The sequence below is a fragment of the Pongo pygmaeus genome, chromosome 23 (genome assembly GCF_028885625.2).
Source record: "Pongo pygmaeus isolate AG05252 chromosome 23, NHGRI_mPonPyg2-v2.0_pri, whole genome shotgun sequence".
Lineage (NCBI taxonomy): Eukaryota > Metazoa > Chordata > Mammalia > Primates > Hominidae > Pongo > Pongo pygmaeus.
Genome location: NC_085931.1, coordinates 50,657,524 through 50,680,853, shown reverse-complemented (window position 1 = coordinate 50,680,853; position 23,330 = coordinate 50,657,524).

The following is a 23,330-nucleotide window of genomic DNA, read 5'->3' as shown; positions in this document are numbered from 1 at the left end:
CAAAATGAAATGACCAACAGGGTAAACATGATCATGGAGAGAAGTTGAAGGCCTGAGTCCTAGGCGATTATAACAAAGAGATTAAGAAAAAGTTGAAGAGCCAATGAAGGAAACTGAGAACAAGCCATCACCAGGTAGAATTAAACAACAGTGTGTTGTGTTTGGAAACCAAGAGTATACAATTGTACATTGAATATATGCCCTTTACATAGATTCACCAGTTGTTAACATTTTGCCATGTTCGCCTTATCTCCCTCTGTTGCTAAACATGTTTACATATGCATTATATTAATAGAGAGACATGTTTTACTGAACTATGTGAAGGTAAGTTGCAGACATTTTGACACTTCACAACATTTATGGTGAACACACTAATTACATGATCAAGGGTAATTATTATCCAACTTACCTTCCAGTTAATCATTCCTCTCTTCAGCTATGTCTAGTCCATTGTCAAATCATCCATCAGGTTTTAATTAGGTTATTATTTTTTTTATTTCTAGACTTCTACTTGGTTCTTTTAAAATTTGCTATAGTTTTATAAGTCAATGTTTATTGCAGATATTTTCAAGTATATCTTTACTATTAAGAATAGTAACCAAACTAGTATAGAATTCTTACTGGTAAGAATATTAGGCCGGGCATGGTGGTTCATGCCTGTAATCCCAGCACTTTGGAAGGCCGAGGTGGGAGGGTCACTTGAGCCTAGGAGTTCGAGACCAGCCTGGGCAACATAGCTGGACTGTGTCTCTACAAAAAATAGAAAATTTAGCCGGGCATGGTGGCATGTGCCTGTGGTCCCAGCTACTCAGGAGGCTGAGATGGGAGGATTGTTTGGGCCTGAGAAATTGAGGTGGCAGTGAGCTGTGATCGCACCACTGCACTGTAGCCTGGGAGACAGAGTAAAACCCTGTCCAAAAAAAAAAAAAAGAATATTAAGTAAACTAGAGAGTACTCTTACCAGCAAACTAGTAATAATCATTTAATATATGTATTTAAGATTATAAATAGCTTAAATGTATAGCTGCATCCCACCAAGCCTTTAAAGTTGAAATATAATTCACATACCATAAAATTTACCTTTTTAAGGTATATAATTCAGTGATTTCTACTGTATTCACAAGGTTGCACAGCCATCACCATTATCTAATTCCAGAACATTTAGGTCATCACAAAAAGGTACCCATCCCCATTAGCAGCTGCTCCCCACAACCCCCTCCTCCAAGCCCCAGCAACCATTCATTTACTGTCTGTTTCCATGAATCTGCTTATTTTGGCTATTTCATACAAATGGAATTATATAATATAGCTTTTTGTGTTTGACTTCGTAGCATAATTTTTTGAGATTCATTCCTGTTTTAGCATGTAGCTTACATTCTTTTTGTGGCTGAGTAATATCCATTGTATGGATATACCACGTTTTGTTTATCCATTCATCAGTTGGTGGACATTTGGGTTCTTTACACTATTTGGCTATTGTGAATAATGGTGCTGTGAACATCTGTGTGAATGTGTTTCACTTCTCTTGGGCATATACCTAGAAGTGGAATTGCTGAGTCATATGGTAACTCTTATGTTTACCTTGCTGAAGAACTGCCAAACTATTTTCCAAAGTGTCTGTACCACTTTACCAGGAGTTTTGGTATGCAGTATTTTCACTGTCTTTTGGCTCCAAATATATTCTAATTCCTATTATGAAGAAGTAGAGAGGTACATTTCCTAATTTTCATGCATATTGATAAACTAATAACAGCAAAAGTTGTTTAGATCTTAGTTTTTGTTAATTTGATATCTCCACTGGTTTGTACTCATGGTGTTGCATTTCCTTGTGTGCCTGATTATCTTTGACTATGAGCTGGTCATGACACTTGGAAAATTATTTGTATGAATAATACAAGAACCTGCTTTTTATTTCTGCCAAGTGCCTGGTGTACTCCCACATAGGTTAAGTCAATTAAGGTCACGGCTTAAAGTTCTCGAGAACACCTAGGTTAATCCCAGACTTAAATTCCTCATAAGAGTTGGTTTATCTCCAATTCATTCTCACTGCATAGCTATTAGATTTCCCTTTATTGTAAGGAGCATCTCGTGTTAGACTTCCCACCTTTTATGAAGGTGATTTCTGTTCTTTCACCATCAAAATGGAAGTTGGAATTTGTTGGACTCAGCAAATGCCTTTAGGGAAAGGTGGCTTCTGTGATCATTTACCTATCAGGTGCCTGTCTGAGTACCTACTATTGTAAGGCTCTGTACCAGGCCCTGAGAATACAAAAGGGAATGCAAGTAAACTTCTTTATAAAATAAAATAAGAATTAAATATGAAGACATCATCCATGGGCTTTCTTCATACATCTGGGAAATCTGCCAGTGGATTTCTAGGGAGTTACTACTGGGATGCAGCATCCCCTTTTTGTACTGGCTGTAAAATTTCTTAGCTGTACATTACTAAGAATGAAGAAGGGAAAAAGCCTCCAGAGATAAGCATTCCTCCCTCCCCATCCCCCTAACCAAAAGGTGCAGCACTGGGTGTCTTGAATACTCAGAGAAACCCCACAAATAACTGAGGCAGCAACAACTATCCCTTTAAGAAACTACCTTCCTTACTCTGAGCTCACTACATGCACATGGTAACCTCAGATTTTAACTAGGTTTTAGAGAGCACATATATTTTAATGCAACCATGCAAACCTTTGTTAATTAGTATAATTAACAAGCACTTATTTGAGCCTCTATTTAGCCAATTCCATTAAATGAAGAGAACAAAGTTGGCTTAAATTAAGAGTGGCTGTATTCTGATTGACTTGGTAATTAGGTTAAAAATACTTCATTAGATGTTATTCTCTTAAGTACTTTGGAACTTGAGGATCCTACTTTATAAGGCAGTTATAAAAATATTTTACAGTTTGCTTACTGTCAAATTACTGATGTGTTCATTCTTTAAATATGTATTAAGCACCTATGATGAGTAGGCAGTTTGCTAGACACTGAGGACACCATAGTGAGCAGGATGGGTGTGCTCACTGCCTTCGGAGCTGGTCCAGTGGAGACACAGACAGCTAAGTGGGTAGTTACTGTCAATATGTAGGTCCTATAAATTTGAGCACAGCGTGGTGTGGCAGAGCCTGATAAAGCGGGACAACCAGCTCCGATTAGGGCCTCAGGGGATGCTGCGTGGAGGAAATGAAGTCCAAATGGAATCCTGAAGGATAACTAGGAGTCAGTCCAGCAAAATGAGTTAGGGGAGAGAGTGCTTTCTAGGCAGAGAGGACAGCATGTTCAAAAGCTGGGGGCAAGAGAGAACTTGAGGGGCTTGAATACAGGATGTACAAAACTAGTGGTGGGTCAGAAATTTGAATCACTACAGTTTCAGATTTTATGCAGTGACACAGTAGGTGATGGTTAGGTGACCTGTGCAGACTGAATAAAAGAAAAAGACTGAGTGACAAGTAAATGGATCGTATTGAAAAATAGAGTGTCAGAGAAATCTGGAGACTAAAGAGTTTCCAAAATCCATTCCAAATGAGTTCTTTGTGACAATGGTTTGCCCTGAATATACAAGGAGTCCCTCCTTTTGTGTGCTTTCATTTTAAAGAGAAAGGGAATACTGAGAACAACTGGGTGAATCAGTTACATATTCAATATACTGGGGACTGGTTTTCTAGGTTTTACTTTATTTTTAATACAATAGATTCTGAGATGTGATAAAAGGGTTTAGATGTGTAGATTTGAGAGATTTTTATTTCTTGCAGAACACCAAGTAATTTAAGGAGGCCAAGCATATTATTGTTAAGCCAGAAGATATGTGCCACCTTTTATCAGCAGGCAGGCTTAGAAAAGAGAAAATTGGCTCAGAAGAAACTAGGTTTTCAAGATGATTTTGTTTGGTAATTTTGAATTCTATTTTCTCACTGATGGTGCAGAAGTTCTCAAAGATATGGTAATTATTGCAGAATTATGGCTTCAGGCATTTGCAGCTATTCAAACAGTAAAATTCCATTATAACATACCACCGTCTATGTGTTCACTAGGGCTGCAGTTGAGAACTTGTCCCCTATACTGTATACTACATTTTTCTTGTAACACAGAACTCCTATAGCAATGGAGGAGGAAACATCCTAGAACTTGAATCACAGAGGGCAAAGATAAAGGAGTATTATTGCATTATGTATGGGAGATGCCACATGGTCAAGCTAAATCATTAAAATACTGCCTGTACATTTTTTGGTCCAATATCCTGTTGGGTCTGCATAGAGTTGCACAGTCAGAAATCGGATAAATTATACTTCCTTCACATTTCTGTTCTTATGTCATGGTTCATTTATTTAACTGAAAAGCTTTCAGCACATCATAAAGGTGGTAAAAGCAATGTTGAGCTATCTATATCAGCTTGTCTGTTGATAAGGTGAGCATTTTTTATTATTCACTATCACTGATTAAATAAACCATCAATAAAATTAGCAAATCATCAGTCTATATTGCTGCTGAGGAGACAATATACGAAAAGTCTACTTCGATTTTACATTTTGGGTCATCTCACAGGTTATTATTCATAAAGATTGTTCTAGTTCTGAATTTAGTAAGATGAGTCTCCCTACAGAATATTTGGGATTTAGAAAGCATTCTAATTGATTTAGCAAAAGCCTCTTGGACAGAATTAGAAGTCTAAGCTATTGGTAGCCTGGAAAATCTACCCCTTCAAAATAAAAGACATGGACTTACAAAGATGAACAGAAAGGCCATTCCAGGAGGAGGGACTGGCAGGTCTAGCAAAGGTGAGACCTGAGCGCATCCATCCACGCCTGCCGCAGGCCACAGGTGGCCAGACTGCCATCCAGGGATGGTGTCTGTGGGAGATGCTTTCTGAGTTCCCAAGGATGGATGAACAGCTTGGAGATATTCTTACTATTAGAAACAAACATCTCTTCAATGTCACTAATATTACTGAATGCAGCCTCTGCTCTAGGTGCTTAAGATGCATTCGTTAATGAGATATTTTTTTAAAGCCCTGCCCTTGTGGAGCTTGCATTCTCGTGGACCGGAGAGAGAAAATCCACGGTAAACACAATAAGTGAGTTATGTAGCATATTATTAGCAACAAACATGTGCTGTGAAGATACCAGAGCCGGGAAGGGATAGAAAGGGCTGGGCAACTGGAAGAGGCTTACGGTTTGGTCATACTTGGGCGAAGACTGAAGAAGGTAAAGAGTTTGCCATAAGGATCTCCGGGATGTGCCTTCCAGGTGGGGGGTACAGCTAGTGCAAAGGCCCTGGCTTATAGCTGAGAGATTCACAGACTGGCAGGCGGCCAGCATGTGTGGAATGGGATGTGGCAGGAGAGGACAGCCGAGAGGTAAGGGGATAGGGCTTCTAGGCCACCATAAGGCCTATGGTCTTATGCAGGAAAGGGCATATTAGAGCTCTTGAGCAGAAGCGTGATGTGCGCTGTGGAGTGTTTTAAAGGCTCCTACTGGCTCTTGTGTTGAGAACGGACAGCAGAGGCCAAGGCAGGACAGGGAGGGCAATTAGGAGACTCCTGGGTGCATGCTATGTGCCATGCATTATTTTAAAAGAACTTTACATGTATTAACCCACTCAGTCCCCACCACAATCCTTTGAGGTAGGGACTACTATTATACCTATTTTATTTTATTATACCTACTTTATAGGTACAATAGCGCCTTTAAAGGAAATTGAGGCACAGAGAGTCTAAGCAACTTGCTTAAGGTCACCCAGCTACTAAGTGGCAAAGTTGGGATTCAGATTCAGAGCCCACGCTCTTAGCCACAACAGGGCATGAGAGAGAGCACATACTGGAAGAATTTCTCACATACAGGTTCAAAGGGATTGAACAAATGGATGGCAGGGTTGGATGAGAATCTTGGATTCTATTTCTAGATTATACGTGTACTACTTTGGACAGATGAATTATTTTGTTCAGTTCCTAACAGAATGTGCCTGATAGCTGTATCAATCCCTAAAGCATGTATCATTGCCAGGATTATCATTAACAAGATTATCGTGTTATCTAAATGTCGTGAAATAATCACTGCATTTGTGTAGCAATTTGTAGATATCAAAGCACTTTTGCACACATTTTCTGTTTTGAACCCCACAACAAATCATGAGCTCATCATCTTCCTCCCAGCCTCTCCTCTGCTTTTCTCTTTCTGGTAATGGCACCAGTAGCTCCAGACGCCACTTGGGTCTTTCCTCTTCCTCTCTCCCCAACATCCAGTTCCTAGGCCCTGTTGGTCTGTTCTGTCTTCTCTGGGTCTCATTCCTGCCCACTCTGTACCAGTCATCCGGCCGTCACCCTAGTTTAGGCAAATAATGACCTCACTCCTTTCTACTTCTAGTCCTTTCCCACCATGCTGCATATTACTGACCTCTCACCACCAAACAGACCTCCCTCGAGCAACCAGCAAGCCAAGCCATGGTTTGACATAAGCTAGAAGCAGTAGGGTGAGAAAGGAGAGATGGGAAAAAGTTGACAGACGTAAGAGAAGTGGAAAAGGTTCCAGGACTCAGAGATTAGTTAAAAATGGGGGTTGGCCCATCAAAAATTAGGCGAAGGATATGAACAGACACTTCTCAAAAGAAGACATTTATGCAGCCAACAAACATATGAAAAAAAAGCTCATCATCACCGGTCATTAGAGAAATGCAAATCAAAACCATGATGAGATACCATCTCATGCCAGCCAGAATGGCGATTATTAAAAAGTCAGGATACAACAGATGCTGGCAAGGCTGTGCAGAAATAGAAATGCTTTTACACTGTTGGTGGGGGTGTAAATTAGTTCAACAATTGGGGAAGACAGTGTGGCAATTCCTCAAGGATCTAGAACCAGAAATACCACTTGACCCAGCAGTCCCATTACTGGGTATATGCCCAAAGGGTTATAAATTATTCTACTATAAAGATACATGCACACGTATGTTTATTGCAGCACTATTTACAGTAGCAAAGACTTGGAACCAACCCAAATGCCCATCAATGATACACTGGATAAAGAAACTGTGGCACATATACACCATGGAATATTATGCAGCCATAAAAAAGAATGAGATCATGTCCTTTGCAGGGACATGGATGAAGCTGAAAGCCATCATTCTCAGCAAACTAACACAGGAACAGAAAACCAAACACCTCATGTTCTCATAAGTGGGAGTTGAACAACGAGAACACATGGACACAGGGAGGGGAACATCACACACTGGGGCTTGTTGGGGGGTGGGGGGACAAGGAGAGGTAGAGCATTAGAACAAATACCTAATGCATGTGGGGCTTAAAACCTAGAACACAGGTTGATAGGTGCAGCAAACCATCATGGCACATGTATACCTACGTAACAAGCCTGCACATTCTGCACACGTATCTCGGAACTTAAGGTAAAAGAAAAAAAAGAAAACCTTAAAAAAAAAAAAAAAAGTTAAAAATGGGGTTGAAGCCAGGTGCAGTGGGGCCTGTAGTTTTAGCTACTCATGAGACTGAAGCAGGAAGATTGCTTGAGCCCAGGAGTTCAAGGCCACCCTGGACAACATAGTGAGACTCTATCTCTAAATAGGGATGAGCTCCAGAATCCCGGTTTAATAATAATAGTAGTTGACACTTAATGAACACTAACAATGTCGCGAGCATGTTTTAATCCTCTTAACAACCCTACCGGGAAGGTATTAGATCATCATGTTGTATATGAGAAAACAGAGACTAAAATGAGCTAAGGAACTTGTCCAGGGCCACACAGGCAGTAGTCAGGGTCAAAGCCAGACCTTGAACCATGGTCTTGCTTAGAGCTACACACTGCCTCACAGTTGGTGCCATTGGCTGGGCCAGACACACGGAAAGAAGGGGAACGGGTCCAGCCGGGCCATAACTTGCTTCCGCCTTCCACCCCTGCCCCTCAGTCTCATCCTGCTCTCAGGCTGCTCCAGTCCCACTGCCAGAAGCTGCTGGGCTGCAGCCGCACCCCAGACCCTCTGGATCTTCTTTTGGTGGCTCCCATTTCTGAAGAGTTGTCTGCCTCCACCCACACTCCCCAACCCCTTCCCTGCTCCTTTCATGTCAAGACCCAAATTAGCAGAGGTGGGACAGGAGTAGAACATTTTTAGAGCTGGTTTGGAGATGAAGAGCTTGTCCCAATTTCTCTTTCTCACCTAATCAAACCTTGAGAATGTCATGGAGCCCCCACACACTTTGATTTTAATTGGGGACCGTTGTCACTGTTTCACCCTAGGGGAGAATTTTCATTTACTACAATGGGGTCTCTGTCTCTGGAGTACGTAATATGCTCCTGAAAATCACACAGAGCAACCCAGAAATAGCCAACAGAGACTAAAGAAAAAAGTATGAATTCAGGGACATAAAGCAATAATATGTCCACACTTTTGAAAAATAAAGTGGGGGCACTTAGTAGTGTCTCTTTCGCGGTTAGTTTCATCATCCCTGTGCTGCTGATGGGCGTCTGCTTTCCCTCCACACGCATTGTGTAGGGGAGTGGCTGGGAGGGCCACCAACCCCAAAGGAACAGCTTCTGTTAACAAAAAACCTGTTCTGTTCCATCTGTGTACCCCTTCGCCACCTCCCCAAAGCCAAAAGTCAGGGGGCGAAATGAGAAACAGCACCTCACTGGATTAAGCCAAATGTGAGGGTAAACACAGTGTGAAAAGCACCAATTCCAAGGATAAAGAGAACCAGCAAAAGAGGAAAACAAGCCCATCACCCCACGCCGGTAAGAAGGCCAGGTTTAGCCGATCTCACAGGAGAACAGATCTAACTCCTGGGGACCAGGAGCGCCGAGAGCTTCTCTCCATTTCACAAGGTCAGAATGGCAAGTCAGTAACAGACCCACTGCAGACAGCATCAGCTGGCAGCTGGAAAGCCTTTGGAAAGGGACCGATGGGACCTCACTGAGAAGCTGATTGGAGGATGACAGAAGCAGGCAGGGGCGGGAGGTTGGTCTTGCTGGCAGGCAGGGAGGCATGGTCTCCAGGGGGCAGGCCCAGCAGGCTCACTGCTTCATTGTCCCCCCTGGAGCTGTCAAGGAACCATTTAGCCAAAACTCTCCTGTGTTCATATGTACACGAGGAAGGGACCCTTACAGAGGCACAGGAGCTGCACCTCCAGCCCTGTCCATCAGATCCTCGTGTGTGCCCCAAAGTAAATAGGAGCCACCAGAAGCTGTGAGACCTGCAGGGGGATGGGCTTTCCAAACCCTCTCCACAAAGGCTGCCCAGCAGACGGGGTGGCCTTTCCACTGAGCTCTGCTCCTGACCATGTCTTGTCCTTCCCAGGGGAATTTGTCTGCGGCTCAACAGATGGGTGCCGGTGTACTCATTTGTCTGTGGGGACCACTATTGAGTGTGTTTCTGCCACCTCTGCCTCTAAATTGTCATTGCTGTATTGATAAGGATGGCTGCAATTATCGCCTTAACTAGCCGTGGTCCCCGTCAAGGACAGGAATAGTGTGTGGCTTAGGAACAAGGGGTCCCACAGCTCTTACCTGCTGCTTGGCGGGGGTGGGGGTGGCTGCCAAGCGTCATCCAGGGGCCTGTGGCTCTCTGCTTTATTTATTTTACTGTAGGAAGCTCTGGGAGGAAAAAGTGAACCCATAAGTTAGTGGGGTACACTGGTTGTTTGCCTCAGAAGGTGTCCACTGCTCAGTCTGGCCAAGTCCCCTGGGCCTTGTGCTTCCTGACATTTGTGGAGCACTCTACAGTCGGCAAAGCACTTACCACATCTCCATTTGGCCTCACTGCTCCCTGGAGAGCTAGGCAGAGGAGGACTAGGGGACTCAGAGAGGCTGGGTCACTAGCTTGAGGTCACACAGCTCTGAGCAGCAGGCTGGTGCCTCCCTCAAGATTTCTGATGGGAGCCATGTCTTAGTCATTTGCGCTGCTGTAACAAAAGGCCATTGGCTGGGTGACTTGCAGACAAAAGGAATGTAGCCCTCACAGTTCTAGAAAACTTCTCATTATAGCCTCATGAGGCGGGAAAGAGGGTGAGAGAGCTTTCTGGGGTCTCCTCTATAAGGGCACTAATCCCACATGAGGGCCCCACCCTCATGACCTAATTACTCCCCAAAGGCCCCACCTCCTAATGTCATCACATTGTAGGTTAGGGTTTCGACATCTGAATTTGGGAGGGACACATTCAGTCCATAACAGGAGGCATCCTCTCCCACTGGTTATATGGCCCCCAGCCCCCTCCCCTAGCACAGGGAAGCATCAGGATTCAGTCAGCTGCCAACAACTCAACATGGAGTCCCTGCCCTTAAAATTGTCACATATATATATAGAGAGAGATAGATATAGATATATAGATATAGATATATAGATATATATAGATACATAGATATAGATATATAGATATATATATAGAGATATATATAGATATATATACAGATATATAGATATATATAGATATATATAGATATATATAGATATATAGAGATATATATAGATATATATAGATATATATAGATATATAGAGATATATATAGATATATATAGATATATATAGATATATAGAGATATATATAGATATATATAGATATATAGATATATATATAGATATATAGATATATATAGATAGATATATAGATATATATAGATATATATATAGATAGATAGATAGATAGATAGATATAGATATATAGATATAGATATATAGATTTTTTTTTTTTGAGATGGAGTCTTGCTCTGTCACCCAGCATGGAGTGCAGTGGCACAATCTCAGCTCACTGCAAGCTCCGCCTTCTGGGTTCAGGCCATTCTCCTGCCTCAGCCTCCCAAGTAGCTGAGACTACAGGTGCCCGCCACCACACCCGGCTAATTGGGTTTTTTTTTGTATTTTTTAGTAGAGACGGGGTTTCACCATGTTAACCAGTATGGTCTTGATCTCCTGACCTTGTGATCTGCCCGCCTCAGCCTCCCAAAGTGCTAAGATTACAGGCGTGAGCCACCGCACCTGGCCTCTATAGTCTTACTCTCGTAGATTAGCTTTGTTTAAGTCATCGACATATTTCATCACCTCTAATATATGGAAATTAGTGCTTTCATGTGGCTCATTAATCTTGGCTTCTTCCTGTAAGAAGGTCAAAGTTATTGGAAATGATGTTACACAAAACCAGGACCCCTCAGAGTCTGCAGATGAGCTGAAGCAGGAGGGCGGTTATCACTGATTTCGTCTAGATGCCTAAATGACAATCGGTAAGAGGGTGAATTTCAGTGACTAATCTGCTGCGGTTTGTGGCGATGCTGTTCCACTGTTTACCATTAGAGCATAGCAGTGTTTGCCACTTTCTTAGCATGTGATCATTACCACATGGAAAAATAAATACAGATGCTTCAATATTAATAGACAATCAATTAATTCATTAAAATCACAAATGTTAAAGAGTTTGTAAATAACCCTGGGAATGGGATAGGGTTGGGAGTGAGCACGTGTCTTTCCCCGTGATTTCTCTGCTGGAGGAATGCCCAGGTATCCAGGCCTTGCGGAGTGTTCATCTATCCCTTGGGCAACACAGCAGCACTTACAATGTGATACAATAAGAACACAATCTTTACCACAGCTCTTTGGGGACAAAGGTGGGGGACGGGGGCGACTTCCAGTGGGAATACTGGTGTTACCAGAAACATCACCAAAGCCCTCGGCCAGAAGCTGAGCTGTTCTGTTTGCTACAGGGCTCTGCTTTTGCAGAGGAAGAGGGCTGTTGTCACTGGGAACCAAGATGAGGGGTTCCAACAGCAGAGGGGAACCAAGTGCACCACAATGGTCCCTGTGCTAGTTCCCTGGGGCTGCCCTAACAGGGAGCCACAGACTGGGTGACTTAAAATACCAGTAGCTGATGGTCTCCCAGTTCTGGGAGCCTGAGATATAGGCATCAGCAGGCTCAGTTCCCTCTGAGTGAGTGAGGGAGAATGCAGCACAGGCCCCCTTTCTGTTGCCACTCTCCTGGTGGCGGCGGCAGTCCTTGGCGTGCCTTGGCCTGTGAGTGCACTGCCCAGTCCTCTGCCCTGCCTCAGCCTTCTCCCAGTGCCTCTCCACATCATTCCCTAAGCACATGGCAGTCTCTGCCTCCAAATTTCCCTTTGGTAACAGCACCAGGAGATTGACTTAGGGCTCACCCCATAACAACATCTTCATTTTATTGTCCTTATAAAGACACTGTTTCCAAATAAGGTCACATGCAGAGGCACCTGGGGTTGGGACTCCAGCATATCTTTTCTGAGGAACACAGTTTGACCTGTCACCCTTTTCCCACAGGCAGCTTCTCCTCTACTCAGATGTGAACAAACACTTCAACAAAAGCCGGCACCTCCCCTGGGAACTCGCTGAGCTTGACCCGGTTCTGATCCCAGGAGAACTCAGTGTAACCCAAGGCCAGCCCTTCTGTGTGGCCTTGTCACCATTAGGAAACTACACACAGGTGTGGGAGGCACCTGCTCCTGGAAGGCACAGTTCTTGGGATCAGATCGTCCTGGTTTGAGCCCAGGCCCTGACCCTTCCTGGCTCTGTGGCCCCAGACTGTACTCAGCCTTTCCAGGCCTGTGTTCCTTCGACTGCCTCGGAAAGTCATCATACCCACCTTGCCTGGTTATTGTGAGAATTAAAGGAAATCATGCTTACAAGATGCCCTGCACATAGTAGATGCTCAAAAAATATTAGTTGCCTTCTCCCTTCTCCATGATTCCCATGTCTCGAATAGTCCTGGGATTTTAGGTTGACCTGACACTGTTAGACGATTCTGCAACACGTGTATGCTCCTCCAGCTGAATTCGCAGTTCCATTAATTGACAAACAGGAGCATTTTTCGGTGCTGGCTTTTTGGCATACACCAAGTGTACCAAGCCGCTGATGTGCTGCCTTCTTTGAAAAGGATATAGACCAAACCCCAGGCCTGGAACTGATTGACTGTCGCAGCGTCTCTCTAGGTCCCACCTTGCATGGGCCTTTGTGTCTGCCACACAGAAATCAATTGCCCTGCTCCAGGGAGCCTGCGTCCCAAGGAGTAGCATTCAGAAGAGAACAGCTATGCCAGGGCGGCGTCTCTCTGGTCAGGGACTCTAACAGACTCTTACCTCCCAACCCCTGCCTCAGGGCAGATGAGGCTGTCACCTGCTTCAAAATGATGCTTGTTGGGAGGGCTGCCCTTTGCTGGGGTTGCCGCCACCTCACTTTTGTAGGTTCAGAAACACTCACTTTATCAGTCTTTCTGGAGGGGCTCAAGCCCAAAGAGTGTGGATGGGAATAGCCCAGACCCAAAGACCGCTTCATGGGCCAGGGAAGCTTCTAGCTCCAGACTCTCCAGGATCTATTCATTTGTTTATTTAGTTACTCATTCAGTGCACACCGTGGAGGGCTAAGCACTTCCCCATGTTAACTCACTTAATCCTAAACATGATCCAGACAGGTGTTGTCAGCCTCCCTCTTACAGATGGAGAAACTGAGGTTTGAACGTGAAGTGATTTTCCCACATGACTGCTTTTGTGGTGAGCACAGTATAAAGTCAGGAAGAGCACGGGAGACCAGGGAGAAAAGCCAAAAGCCACGGGAAGAGGAGACAACGGGGGGTGGGGGGGGTGCGGGGGCCGGGAGGGGTCAGGCCTACTGAAACCTGGGGGGCACCTATTCAGCAGGACAATACGTGAGCGTTTTAGGGACTATGAACTGCTGCCCGGCATCTTCCCACCTCTTTAAAGCATCTCTAGCTAACCACAGATGTGTCCCCCAGAAAGCATGCCCTTCTTAAAATCCTTAAGCCAATGCATTCATCAGCTTTTGTGAAGTTATGGTATGGGAGCAAGCCTGGTTCCCAGCAGCTTATAGCACTCACGGTTTGTTTCTCACTCGGGGTAAACATCAGCTGCTGTCGGATGAGGCTCTGATTCACATCTCCATCTTTCCAGGATCCGGGCTGAAGGACTGGCCACGTTCTCATGACAGAGGAGAAAGAACAATGGCGGGACAGCACGACGACTTTTACAACTTCTTGCAAGTGTTGCTTCTCTCCTATTTTCTTGGCCAAAGTGAGCCATGTGGCCAAGCCTGCTGTCACTGGGGCAGAAAATAATTGGCAATATAAACTACACTCACAGGTTATTGATACTGCTGGTCTCCATTTTCTAGTTCACAAAATGGAAAGAATATCAGTTCCCTCTTAATAAGGCACTTACAAAGATTAAATGAAATATGGCTGGCAGCACAGTACATTGTAAATTGACTTATAATTTCCTAGTGCCTAGCACAGGGGCTGGCATAAAGTGGGTGCTCAATAGACATTTGTGGAACTTTATTCATCAACAAATATTTACTGCACACCTGCTCTGTGCCAGGAACTATTCTAGACTATTCTAGGCTAGCTTTTAGGAGCTAACAGAGAACAAGACAAGCAAGATCTCTATTCTTATGGACCTCACATTCTAGTTAGCGGGAAACAGACAACAGACAGCTAAGAACTTCAGAGAGTGGTAAGAGCTGTCAAGAAAATGAAGCAGAATTAATAAGAAACAGGGTAGAGAGTAAAACTAATCTGGCCAGGCAAAGTGGCTCATGCCTGTAATCCCAGCACTTTGGGAGCTGAGGCAGACAGATTGCTTGAGCCTAGGGGTTTGAGCCCAGCCTGGGCAACGTGAAGAAACCCTATCTTTACAAAAAAAATACAAAAATTATCCAGGCATGGTGGTACATGCCTGTAGTCCCAGCTACTCAGGAGGCTGAGGCAGGAGGATCACCTGAGGATGGGAGGTCAAGGCTGCAGTGAATCGGGATCATGCCACTGCACTGCAGCCTGGGCAACAGAGTGAGACCCTGTCTCAAAAAAATAAGACTAATCAAGAAAGACTCCCCCAGACAGGTAACTTTGAGCTGAGATCTGCATGATGAGGAGCCAGTCTTGAAAAGATAAAAGGTAACAGCATCCTGGGCAGAAAGGGGATCCTGCATGCAAAGGCTCTGAAGCCAGGACAAGTTTCGGAAGGTCACTCAGGCAGGGGAGTCCCGAGCGCATGGCAGAGCCACACAGAAGGACATCAGAGAAGCAGGCAAGGACCCTCATCCCTTTTCTAGTCTCTTGCTGTCCTTTCTAGCACATAAGTCCTTTAAGGACAGGGTCACCAGAACCTAGTGCAGTGCCTGGAGCATCCCAAACATCTGGGAAACACCTGCTGGGGAAAGAATTCCATCAGGGTGGGACAATGGCCACACCAGAGACAGAGCTGCCCGTCCCCTAGAGGGGGCTTCTGAAGCTCTGACTCATTCTCTCCTTCTCATTCTCCTTCTGAATTCCCTGTCTCCTAGAAACTTCTCTCACTCCATGACATCAGCATCACTTGGTGACACGTTACAATTTCCAAAATTACAGCTGATTTTATATTACATTGCACAGTGGCTGCTTTCTAACAACCTAGAGAAAAAGCCTCTCTTACAAATAAGCTCTCTCCAAATCACAGTGTGGGATGGGCTACAACTAATTCCATCCATTGTGCACTGATTACCTTCAGCTCTGCCTCCAAACCATGGCAGCTGCTGACCTTGGCTGGGTTTCAGGGTGACCTTCACTTTGAGGACATGGATCTTGCTACCCACACACAGTGGAGTCACATCGTAAGCACACCTAACTCCATATGCATACTTCAGTGATATCTGCCTGCAGAAGAGAAGGAGAGAGTGATTTAAATACACCAGTGAACGCATGCCACAGAAAGCCGAACCCGGAGGTGTGACTCAGGGCCCCATGGGGCCCTGCTGCCTCTCCTGGTATGAGCATCCCTCCTTCCTCAGTCTGCAAGATCCTTGTATTTAAAGCTCTGGGAGGTTTGAAGACACCTGTTCTGCAAGGAGACGCATTCAGTGCCCACGTGAAGGACAAGTGGATCTGGCTGGACTGTTGAGCCAGGATCGCAGTCTCAGCGTGAGGCTTAAGGGGGCTGGGGGGAAGGGCAGGGAGCCATCACTATAGCTTACAGCTGAGTCATGTCTGCTATTCGGGCTCACTTCAGAGCAAGTCCCTGAGCCACTTGTACAGAGACAGGTGGTGGGGAGACAGGAGGAAGCCTGTGTCTTTAGCTGGGAGTCCAAAGACCTAGAGGCTGGCCCTGGCTTGGCATGAGCAAAGGGACCCTGCTGTACATGAGGGCCTGTGGGGGGTGGGCTCAGACCCTCTGTGGGCCCTTCCAACTCTGTCATTTCTGTGATTCTGCAGGGAGGTGTTGGGAAATAGGCAGGAAGGTGTAGGCCTGCTGTAGGAAGGTAGAGACCTACAGGTGATCTTTCCCCTGACTGGCTAGTGGGTGGAGACCAGCTCTGGGTCGAAGGAGGCATGGAAGTTTGCCCGCCAGGCCCTCCCCAGCAAAACTGGGAGGAATTAGCACCCACCCCAAAAGGAATCGGCCTATTCCAAACATGCCTTCAAGAGGGGCCGCTTCTGAGGTCTGTTCCGTAGAGGACCAGGCGGGTGATGGTGAAGCCAGCCACCTTCCTGGCTCAGGAGCTCCTCCTCACCCATGGCCTCTGTTAGCATCCCATGTCCTGGAGACGGCGAAAGCAGAGCTGAGGGACAAGGAGTTGGGGCCAAGCAGGGCCAGGGCCCAGCAGGAACATTAGGAAGTTTCTCAAGCCTCAGGTGGGGCGGGGGGGGGCACGGTCTTCTGCCCAAGTTCTCTTGTTACCAGATGGAAGGTCTTGGCTGTGAGTTGTCCAGGTTCTTGGCATGTTGAACAAAGAATTGAACAAAACACACAAACAATGCAACAAAAGAACAGAGTAAGGAAGGCACAGATGTATCGAAGCCCAAAAGTACAACCCACACAGCAGGAGCAGACTGGAGCAAGCGGCTCAAGAGCCACTATTAGGGTTTTATTAAGCTACAAATGTTTGCTAACACCCCTAGGTGCCCTTTAGAGGCCTCCAATTGGTTACACCCTATGAAGGATTGGCCTGCAACCAATCAGAGGCTGAGGCGGAGACTTCGCTTGCAGCCAATCAGAGGCTGAGTTGGAAACTTCTGCCTTGTTATGACAGGAGGAGGGTGTGGCCTGTGTGCTGCCCAATCTTGCCTAGAACTGGCTGCACCTGTTGTTCTTTTGCTTCTGCCTTAACCCTTGGTTACCCTAATTCCCTAATTCTCCTGCCTCTTCTGGGAAAGGGAGTGTTGGGAGCAGGCTGGGTGAGGAGAGGGAGAGGCAGGCCTACGGTGGCCAGAAATGGCTCCCTGCAGAGGCTACAATGCTGGCCCAAGCACTAGATCAAGAATACCAAATGATTCCACCAGGGCTGGAAGGGGGGCCAGAGACTGCAGAGCAGCATGTCTGGAGGGTGAGCCTGGAGTGAGGGTACACCTGGAGTAAGGGTGCACCCAGCCCAGAGCCCTCCCGAGGTGCTGCTCTTATGGCCATGTGGGGGTGGGCCCCAAGCCACAAAAGCAACAGAGAATCCAAGCGGGCAGGGAACTTGGGATAGAACTAGGGTTTCCCAAGCACCTACACTGTGGGAGGCACCATACAGAGGAGATTCAGTTCCATGAGTCATGGACCCACGCAGTCCAGCCTCTGAATAGAGTCACAGATAAGAAGTCCAATCCAGATTGTCAGAAGTGATAATAAAGGAATTCTCATTCTTACCCTGACTTCTCTTTAGGCAGATGCAGCTGTTCTTTCTGGGCTTTGGAGATCCCGTTCTCCTACCCACACTGCTCCTGGGCTGCCCATTTGCCAAAGCCCCACCACCCCCAAGTCTCCACCTCAACCTTTAGGCTTCAGCCGCACCCGTCTTCCTCCTGCTCAGCTGGATTCAGAAGGGCAGGCCCAGAGCCCTGAAGACTGGAGACTGGAGTGAGGCCGCCCAATGCCGGGCCCAGGTGGGCTCCATCATCTCATGGGGGCTGGGAGAGCCCAGAGCAGGCAGGTGTAGGCCCTGAGCCAGGGCTACCAGAGGGAGAGGAGAGGGACAGCAGGAGGCAGAAGGCAGGCACGGTCACCCCTGGCCCGTTTGTAGCTTGCAAGTTGCTGCCTTCCCCAGCTATGGTGAGGAAACTAGGTGCAGAGAGGTTAGGAGTGGCCCAAGATCACCCAGCCAGTGAGAGTGAGCATTAGGAATTGAACTCGGGTCTGTCTGAAGCCAAGGGTGTCTTCCTGAAACTTCATTATCTACACGTCCTATCAGAGAAGAGATGCAGAGAGAAGGAAGCTAGAGCTTAAGGGGTGTGTGTGTGTGTGTTTGTGTGTGTCAGGTCGGTGGGGTGGAGAGGAGCATGAGGAAGATGAGACAAGTTCATCAAAAAGGAGAAGGATGCCAGGCACGGTGGTCACACCTATAATCCCAGCATTTTGGGAGGCCGAAGCAGGTGGGTCACTTGAGGTGAGGTGTTTGAGACCAGCCTGGCCAACATGATGAAACCCCGTCTCTACTGAAAATACAAAAATTAGCTGGGCATGGCGATGTGTGCCTGTGGTCCCAACTACTTGGGAGGCTAAGGCAAGAGAATCATTTGAACCCGGGAGGCAGAGGTTGCAGAGAGCTGAGATCGTGCCATTGCACTCCAGCCTGGGCCACAGAGTGAGACTCCCTCTCAAAAGAAAGATGGAGTTGCTGAGGGAAGGGGAATGAGGTTGAGGGAAAGAGAAAAGAAAGACATTTGGAAGTATAAACCTCAATGCCAGACATTTAGACACTGTTAGAGGTTGTCAGGATCTTTCTCAGAGATTTTTTTTTTAAGCCATGGTAGCCAACCTATGGTATAGCTTTGGGACAGGGCCAGAGACACCAAAACAGAACCAATCAAATGGGCACCCCACCCTTGAATGTGTTCCCAGAAACCTCCCAACCACCCTGCAGGGCCCTGAGGTCCGTGGAATGGCTTAAAAACCACAGTGTTCATGTCACAGTTTAAAGACCCAGCATGTTCCATCTGTAGCTGTGCACCATGATGGCTTGCTATCAGGCTCTAGGGCCCAAGTCTATTAAAATTCTGGTGCTTCTGTGGCTTTGGGATTGGATAATGATAGAAACCTTGGCAGAGGAAGGAAAAATGGAAAGACAATCAGCGCACCAGGAACCCAGTGCAGCCGGCACAGCCACAGCGCAGGTCTGCTCCGGGTCTTTTGTCCTGACAGGAAGGGGATGCGTCCGACGGCCACGGCTGATTCTTGGGATGGTGTTGAAGATGGGAGTGACAACAACAATGATGAGACATTCATGTTTTATGTTTGTAATTTACATTTGTGTTTTGTGTGTGTAATTTACATCTGCAGAGAGCTTGATGTTTCACAAGGCACATCATACACAATTCCCTCTCCATCCTAACAACAACCCAGTGAAGCAAGCTGGGAAACTCCCGTCGTAGGCTCGAGTGCCTGGTTCTCTTTCTCCCCGGGACAAGGTGAAATGGCGCTCCCCACCCCCTGGAAGTTAGGCACGGCCATGTCACTTAAAGGATGCAGCTGAAGCCTTTCCGCTACAAGTCACTTGTTGCCTGCCCTGGTGTGGCCCAGGTCCCAGAAGGAGGACCCCCGGAGCAGGGTCCCCAGTTAGCCAGCATTGGGTATAGCATGAATGTGTGTTACTGCAGCAAAACCCAGCCATATTCATGGGTACAGAAATTGTCACCATTTTCAAAATGAGTCAATGCTTAACCCAAGGCCTCCTAGATACAAGCTTGGAACAGAATCTAGGTCTTTTGCTCCTTAGACTAAAGGCTGGCACTATAATAAGTTGGAAAGGACTTTACCATAGGCAGAGCAAGGATTGAAGCCACATAGGCTCTACCTGTTAAAGCTGGTGACCTTGACCTAGGGCAAGCTATCTTAGCCTTTGGGAGTATTGCATTGCTCATCTGAAAAACAGAGGGGCTGGTAACCATGCACAGGGTGGTGGGGGAACTTCAGTCAGAGGACAAGTGCAAAGCCTTCTCTACGGTAGGCACTCCCTAAGTGCTCCGCCCCCAGGGTCCGGGGCTGGCTACTCTCCTGTGCCACGGAGTCGCAGAGGTTTGCATATAGCTTGGGAAGTTTGAAGATGATTTAGGGTTCCCTGAGCATCCTGGCTGAATTGTTCTTCCTTCTGCCCTCTAAGTAGAGTCTTTATTCCTGTCTGGGCTTGGAATCTGGAAAGTGTCTCCTTTGTATCCAATTAGAACATTTTTCATTTCAAAACGTATTGTTGTCCAGGGACAATGGCATAAAGCAGGGCTTAGCTGGCTCCTGAGAATAGAAGCAGACAGTGAAAGGGCTTTCTGAGAACAGTGGCACCTTTGAGAGTGACTGTCCCTCTCGGCTCTGCACCAACAGAGCTGGCACCCAGGTGTCAGCAGGAGAGCCCTTGTAATTAATTTTTAAATTTGCTATTTTCATGCATTTAGGCATGGGGCTGAAGTTCCAGTTGGTTTTGACCTTTAAAAATGTTACAGACAATATCAGCCTTTCTCCAACGTGAAGGACACTGACTCGGAGGCTATAAAAACCCCAGCCTCGCAGGCTGGCACCTTCCCTTCTGTTTCCTCTCTTTTCCCTGCATTTCACTTGTCATCTATATAAAGGAAATCCACATACACACAGACTTATTTTTTCTGGAATGAGGTGTATGTTTCCATCCCTGCATTTTCCATTCCCAAAGTGGCTGTCACACATTTTTTTTATTGTGGTAAAATATACTTCACATAGAATTCACCGTCGTGACCAGTTGTGAGTATGCAGTTCTGTGGTAGTAAGTCCATTCCCATTGATACGCAGCCGTCATCACCACCCCTCTACGGAATCTTCTCATCCTCCCCCACTGAAACTCTGCACCCGTGAAACACTAACTCTCTGTTCCCCATGGCCCAGCCCCTGGAAACCCCATCTACTTCTTGTCTGTATGACTTTGACATTCTAGACCCCCTCATCTAAGTGAGTATTTGTATTCCGTGTATTTGTCTTTATTTGTCTGTATTTCCCAGTATTTGTCTTTCCATGACTGGCATTACGTCCTCAAGGTCCATCCAAGGTCGTGGGATGTGTCAGAATGTCTCTCCTTTTTAATGCTGAATGCTTTTCTGTCATATGGATATCTCACATATATTTTAAATGGGGAAAGATCCTCAATGGCTAGTAGTGAAACACTGGTTTTCCCCTTTAGAAGGTGTTTTCTCCACACATTATTTCATTTGATCCCCAACAAGGTTTGGAGGTAAATGCAATTACCCCAGTTCATATGGGAGGGACCAAGTCTCTGAGAAGCTAAGGGGCTGTCCTGGGCCACAGGCCGGGTACAACAGCAGGGCTCAGACCCACTGCCTCTCACCAGAGCCCTGGTCCTTCCAGCCCCCATCCCATGATGCCCCCGTCTCAAATGTTAAAAACAGAACTTAGCCTTTGTTCAGGCTAATGTTTGCTTGTTCATTTTCTTTCACTCCCCACTTACATCCATTAGTCAGAGGCTTCCAGCAGCGGCTCAGATAAGGTCAGGGTGGAGAGAGAACCTGGTTTCAAAAGAACCCATAGAATTGGGGTGGAAAAAGCTCCACCCCAATCCCAGTCCCCTCCAACCACAGTGAACCACTAAGGCTGCGCCTTTTGGTCTTTTTTATAAGATAAAATAAAAATGATTGAAAAGGTACAGAAGGAAATCTCATATTTGCATTTAAGGCCACTGGTGATGCAAACTGACCCAGATTAGACTATGTCTACGCTGGAACGGAACCAAACCTGCCTGGGGCAGAGCAAACCAGGGAAGTGACAGAGACATTGGTGGCCGGGCACCGACTGGGGGATGGGGCCACCTGCAAGTCAGTAGGTGGAGCGCCCTGCCAGGAGCCCCATCCGGCATCTCCACTCTTCACAGCAACCCACAAGGGAGGGGAGCTGCCCCCACCCTCCCCATCACACCCTCCCCATCACGCACTTCACCGCCACGTGGCTAGAGGATGTGGCACGAGGAGGTGGGATGGAAGAAGAAAAGTGAAACCAATCTAGAAGTCTAGCTTTAGGGCAGGGGGCTTGTGACAGGGCCCAAACTTGGGCTCCTCCTACTGCTGCCACCACGGTGGTCTTGAGGACCAAGACCCCAGAATGGGGTCCTCAGGGACCGAGACCCCAGAATGTTGCCCACCCTGTGCTCTGTCCTTGGCCACTTTCGGGTAGGAAGTTAGTGACTGCAGGGGCTGTTCTGGGAAGCTGGCAGGTGCCACCTTCTACAAGGCCCAGGAGGACCACCAACAAGCCTGGGCATTTGAACTTTCTCCTATAGGTAAGGGGGCTCCAGGAAATGTCTGTACTGAGGAGAGGCAAGGGGTGTGTCAGCGCCTGCTGGGCAGACCCAGGGGAATAGGGAAGAGAGATGGAGTTGGGGTAGCGGCCCAGGAAGCCCTAGGAATGCTGAATCCATCCCGCCCTGGGCAGGGAGTGTGAGCAGAGATGAAGATCAGCACGGAGCGCTGCTTGGGAACAGCCACGTCCTTGGTGGCTGCAGGCCCTCAGAGTGGCAGATTCATTACAGCTGCGGTGTGCCTGGACTGGAGAGGCTCCACGCACTTCGGTGATAGAAGGCTGGCTTCTCACTGCCCATAAAATACCACAGTGAGGAACTGAGGGGCCCTTTTTTTGAGACAGGGTCTCTGTCACCCAGGCTGGAGAGCAGTGGCACAATCACAGTCCACTACAGCCTAGACCTCCTGGGCTCAGGTGATCCTCCAACTCCAGCCTCTCAAGTAGCTGGGACCACAGGCATGCACCATCAGGCCCAGCTAATTTTTATATTTTTAGTAGAGACAGGGTTTCACCATGCTGCTGCCCAGGCTGGTCTCAAACTCCTGGTCTCAACGATCCTCCCCCACCTTGGCCTCCCAAAGTGCTGGGATTACAGGCTGAGCCACAGTCCCCGGCTGGAACTGGGGGGCTCTTGAATGAAGCAGAAAGACCTGTCTGGCCTGGTCTGGGTCTTCCAAACGAGCTTCAAGGTATCATTTACACCATCAATAGAGGCTTACACCTCTGATGCTAGAGATTTCCTTTCCAAGCACCAGTCTTCAGAGGTAGCATCCAGCTTGGCTCCCTCTTGCTGTCTGTGTGACCTTAAGCTCTCTGAGCCTTGGTTTTGATACAGAAATTACGACTTTCCTTAATAAGACCTTCCAAGTTGGCGGCAAAGAGACACTGCTGGCGGGAGTGGGGCAGCTCTCCTCCACAGTTCACCTGGGGAGTGGCTGGCTGATCCCAGCCTCCACAGGCACGCTGCCCTCAAAGATACACGGTCCCCCGTTTTTGTTTTTGTTTTTTGAGACGGAGTTTTGCTCTTGTTGCCCAGCTGCATGGAGTACAATGGTGCGATCTCGGCTCACTGCAACCTCCTTAGC